This window comes from Saccoglossus kowalevskii, chromosome 17 (assembly GCF_978046115.1).
Source record: "Saccoglossus kowalevskii chromosome 17, keSacKowa6.1, whole genome shotgun sequence".
Taxonomy (NCBI): Eukaryota; Metazoa; Hemichordata; class Enteropneusta; family Harrimaniidae; genus Saccoglossus; species Saccoglossus kowalevskii.
Window position 1 is genome coordinate 9,716,079 of NC_140657.1, and position 6,010 is coordinate 9,722,088.

A 6,010-nucleotide genomic window follows, 5' to 3' on the forward strand; every position below is an offset into this window, starting at 1 on the left:
CTTTCCTTTAATACTAATGGTCACTGATAGCAAAGTAGGTGATTTATAAACGATTTATGTAACACAACGCAACAGTATTTTGAAATGTAACTGTTATAACTGCTCTAGTGTTGATAGCATGATTCTCATGCCTCCGAGATTACTGATAAACGACAAAAATAGGGCATTAATGACTGCCTCTTGATCCGAACAATCGGATATATGTGGGTAAAACAAACAACAGGCAAAGAAATCTGCCAAATACAAGCAATTTCATCACAAGAACAGAAAGTGAAAATAAACTTTCTGTGCAATGCAACTGAACATTTTCCCTTTCTAAATAATGTCCATCACCCAAACACCAGCATTCAAAATGGTGTTGAATTCGGCTCTAAAGTCTGGATAGTTGTCATATGATGAAGGCAGTTCCAGTAAATTTGAGCAGGTATGTGCTACTGGACGACGGCATATACCAGACAGCTTGACAAATGATATGTTTAGAGGATCCTCAGGCATCAGATCAGATCCAGTAATGAAACGTAGAAAGCTCTTCAACAATGATCCATCAATTTCACGTATATACCTCTGTAAATTGTTCCCCACTATCTTTTCTTCTGTATTCATTTGGTCTGGAAACTGTAACTGCTTTATAACTTTCTTTGGGTTGGGCATTTTGTCCTCATAGAACTTGTTGATATTGTCGCTACAAATGGTACTGGAAAGTGGTAGAAGTATTTTTCTCCAACAGTCTGCAACAGACATAGGTTCCTGTATAATCTCTTTGTGAGCAATCTCCAAAATAATTTCACGCATATTATCAGCACTAGGCAACTTCCGGCATTGATGGTTATCTAGAGCATCAGTAAGATCTTCCCCGTCTACTGCATTAAAATCAGAAATTGCCTGATTAAATACCTCACGCTCGCTTTCGGGTACAAACAGAAAGTAAGCTTCAAGTAACTGCTGGGAATCACGCTGGATATTTACTTGCTTTAGAAAAACTTCCATGATATATGGCTGTACTAAGGCAGTTGGGAAGTATTTGGCTAAATAGAACCCTTTGACAATAATTCTGCCCACTGCTTCCCATGAACTACGTGTGAAGTCATGTCGTAGGAATGGAACTCTGCATATGTTTCCAATAGTGCAACGTTCATAAAACTCCATCCAAAAGGCGGTGAAACACTCTCTAATGACTCCACTACCAACTACCTGTTCCATGGCTGAACTGTCTGGCAATACCAATCTTATATCAATATCTTCTGCCATAATACCAGGGTCAGAAAATTCTTTCAACATGGCTTCCAGAATTTTGCTTCTATGTATCACAATCATACGTATCCCCCAGAATGTGGAATTTCCAGTTCATGCATGGTTTTAGTGTTATCTAAATTTGAGATGGTATCATTAAAATTGATGAGACTACCTTGTAATAGCACATCATCACAGCAAAACTGGACTATGCCTGAATTGATGCTATCATCATCATCATCATCATCATACAAAGCTTCTTCAACTTTAGTACGACCTGTACTTGGACCAGGTAGTTCTCTGTCTACTTGGTAGTGTTCTAGGTTATCCAATACAGGTGTTCGATGGTCTTCCTTTGTAACACATGTGCTAGTACATGGAATGACTGTGCCTGATTGCAACGTTTCAAAATCCTCACACAGTGGCTCAGCCATTTCCACACCAGTTTCATCAGGAGACTTTTTCAGATTCACAGACTGTGCTTCACCAACAGTCTCAACTGACATGGACTTCTTCTTTGTTGCTAGATAAAAGCGTAGGAGCTTGAAACCAGATGTGTCATACATATCTTGAACTGTGCTGTCATCATCTATAGTATTAACCTCAAAATCCTTTAGGTCAACTTCAAATTCGTCAAGCCTCCCTCTTTTTGAAAGTCCATTTGGAAAGAAGATCCCTAACCCTAACTGTAAAGGTTCAGCTTTTTTACTGTTCTTTCTGACAGACATATTTCTTGTACCCCCACCTTCTTTACTGCGAACTTGTTTGAATGAGTTGGTTGAGTAACAATAGTCCAGCCAACCATAATCAATACGTCTGTCTCTTTTCATGGCATTCTTATTACCAAAACATCTCTGACGATCTGGGTTACGTTTTTTAAATGAATCTTCATCACCATCATCTTCATCAGATGATTGTAACTGTTGTTTGCTCTTCGTTCTGCTCTCCAAACCCAATTTGCTTCGCAGCCTATTTAACAGAGCAGATTTCCCTCTAGTATGATGACTTGCACCGACACGATCCATTTTCCTACAAAAGTTAACAACTGCTAAACAATCACCATAAGAAGGAATGTATTTTGACAACATGTCTTCCTCCATCAAAATAACCACAGCTGGATCAATCTAAACATGAATTGAAACAAATGAAAAATACTTCAAATATATGTTTACTTTGATATATTAACATTGATGCAATATATGTAGTATTATATAAAGCTGTACTAATGATATGACAGGCAGAAGACTACACACACTCTCACACACAAGTATGCATACACATCAGGTGCCAATTTGTAGAAAAAAGTACCTTATCATCTCTCAGCTTATCTATCACTTCTCTTGATACACCACGACGTCTCACAAAGTCATATAATTGGTCTGCCATGGGTACTTTAGTACTGTAGGAATGTAAAACATATTATGTGGTCAATGTGATATTATATTTTTGTGATGACATTGCTCAATACTAATTTTAAATAATTATTATTCAATAATTAAATTGAGATTTATTCACAATATACCACCTATGTTCAAGGCATTAAGGAGTAACTGCAGATAAGCTAGAATTGAATGCCAGTGATTCAATAGAGTGCCCAATAGTGTTTCATGATAACAGCTGCCAAAATCATGCTTGGCTAAGTGTGGTCATTGCAATTAGGTAATTAGTAAGCAGTAAAATGTAACCCTAAACTGAATATGTATATGATATGACACAGACATAGCTTCACACAATCCCCAATCATGTTTAACTGTGATCATAAACAATGCAAAGTGTGTTTGAAAATTGCTTTATAAAGCAGTAGCAGCGGAAGTTATAAAGCAGTATAAAATGTAATTATTGTTTGTGATTTGATTCAAAATGTCACTCCGTCAGATCATAAAATACATTTTATCATTTGAGTTCTTCTTTCAATACAGTTGTATGTTATAGATGGACTTGTTAAAATACATCATTGTCCTTGACAGACAAGATATTAGCTTAGAAAAAACTCCCAATTGCTGAAGGATTTTGAGGCATGAAGTACAATTGCTGTATTACAAGCACAGCTTCAATACACATAGAGCAAAAACTGTGCTTATTGCATGCAAAATCATTGAAATGCGTCTTTGACCATAGACTTGATATTTTTACAGTAAGCACATGTGCTTCTAATAAAGCAAATACAGTATTTAAAAATATAATTGGTCCTAATTAGCTATGGTTTAACAATTACAAATATTTAATGAAAAATGATCATAAATAATGGCTTGATATTTTGGTTATATATCTTGTCAGACAGCACAATTATAGCACCGATTGCATGTCACTATATGCAGTACTTAGTAAATTAAGAAATACATATGAACCTTATAGGAGGTGAGTAATAAAATTAATATCAGATCTGTGGATTATTTAAAAGCACCTATGTTCCTAGTTTCATATATGTGGAGTACCAATGAATTGGTTAATTCATGCAAATTAGGTAATTAGTAAGCAGTAAAATGTAACCCTAAACTGAATATGTATATGGTTTATCCCTAAGCACCTACATGTGTATTTATTAAGTTTTATTGTAATCTGTTTAATGGTTAAAATTGGCTTATTTATATGCAAATAAGGTAACTAATAGGCAAACAATTTCAATCAAAACTAATCAGTACTGTACATTCTACAAAGTTTCATTGAAATCTGTTTAATGGTGCATGAGAAGCAAGTGAAAATGCCTAATATTGGCTAATTATTATGCAAATTAGGTCATTATTATGCACAGATTCAACCAAAAACTAAACAGGTCTGCACATTATCCCAGAGCATCTATATATCAAATTTTATCGACATTTGTTTAATAGTACACGAGAAACAAATTAAAATGCTTAAATGTGGTTAATTAATATACAAAACTAGGGGGCTCGACCGTGAACAAATGGGGTAAACACAGCGCCACATACCCGAATACTTCAGCAATTGGAGTACCCTGGGATCTCACAGGGAGAGGTACAAATATCATACAACATAATTATCTAAAAACATGAATAATGTAGAAGGTAACACTGACATCTTAATACTATCAACCGGGAAGTGACAGAAATGGCGGCACTTTCCAATTCAGCTGATTGGTATCAACTGTTGGTATCAGCAGATTTACTACATATGAAACGAATCAATCGTCCCCTCCCTGTGGTATTCAAATGCACTGTATAAATTATTTCAATAACTTACCAAATCGGCTTTTTAGGAGCTGGAAACTTCAATGACGGTTCGTTGAGTCAGTCAGGAAGCCTACTAATGTCATCGCTAGAGGTCGCTCTACAGTCAAATGTCATCGTGATTTAATAGAAATAGTAAGTCGTGGCCACGAGATAGTAAGTCGTAGCCACGAGATAGTAAGTCGTGGCCACGAGATACAAAGTCGTGGCCACGAGATACAAAGTCGTGGCCACGAGATAGTAAGTCGTGGCCACGAGATACAAAGTCGTGGCCACGAGATAGTAAGTCGTGGCCACGAGATAATAAGTCGTGGCCACGAGATAGTAAGTCGTGGCCACGAGTTTTAAATTATTTTTTTATTTCCATGTATGTCCCTAATAAGCTTCCGTACCTAAGCCGTATCGCTGTGTTTTGAAATGGCTGTATAGCATCTTCCTCCACCACTCAGAATCGTGCGACTGCAAACGACTGTACAGTGGTGTCAATATTTGACGAGTAACGATCCAGGAATTAACGTCAAAATGGTTGGATTTCCTCTTTCTATATTAGTAGCAAGGATTTTGCTACTAAGGGACCCTTTGTAGACATACTGTGGTCATCGTTATTTCAGAAGATGTTTTGAGATTATCTTAGAGAGGTATGTTTATCATGTATGAAATGTTTACTAATGTCTTGCCACTAAATAACTACATAAATGTTTTTATAAAATATACTTTCATTTGCCATACATTCGATATATTAGTCATTTAGGAAAATACAACTCTCTGTTGCAGACACTCAAATTTTCAATGAAAAATTTTAAAAAGGCCGAATTATGAGTTTTTCACATATACATACACCCGTTCTTATTGGTTTCACTACGTAAGTATACAGGTTGCGTTGTTCATATAGAGCATACAACCCACGCAACTTGCCACCCGTAATAAAGTGGTATGTTCCGAGCCAAACACACGAGTTTATATAAAAGATGTGAAAATGATGTGATGTACTTTATTCATTACATGATTCAATTAATTATGTCTCTATTAGTTCCGGATAGATGATGCAGAAGTGAGCGTAGTGACTCGACAGCCTGCAAATTGAACAAAAAAATGCATTCTAGCTAGTGTTTGATATGAAATTTCATTATTTCATCTAATGTCATAAATTCGCTGGGATATTTTGAAATTACATATTATTCTAATAGCCTGAATACGTCGGTGAATGGATAATCGTTGTGCGTGTTCCTGATTCAATTTCGGCGTGTACAGCGTGTCGGGTGCTGCCCCACATTGGTACAGGGTCTTTGATGAATTAAACTTTAAAATGAAGTTGGTATAATATAATAGCAATAACTGTAACATTGTATACTTTTCACTAAATAAAATTAAATGAAACTTATCAAATCATTTTGTTTTGAAATCACAGTCGGTTATAACACTCGATACTGCGTCTGTGTCTAGTGCATACGTGTCGTGATTTGTTCAATAGCGTGCGGTATATCTTAATGTCACTGTTTATTCCATTATTTTGCAAAACAAAATTGTTCTAAGTAGTTTCATCACATTTCAAGTATACAATGTAATATCTATTATGTGAATTATATTTTTTG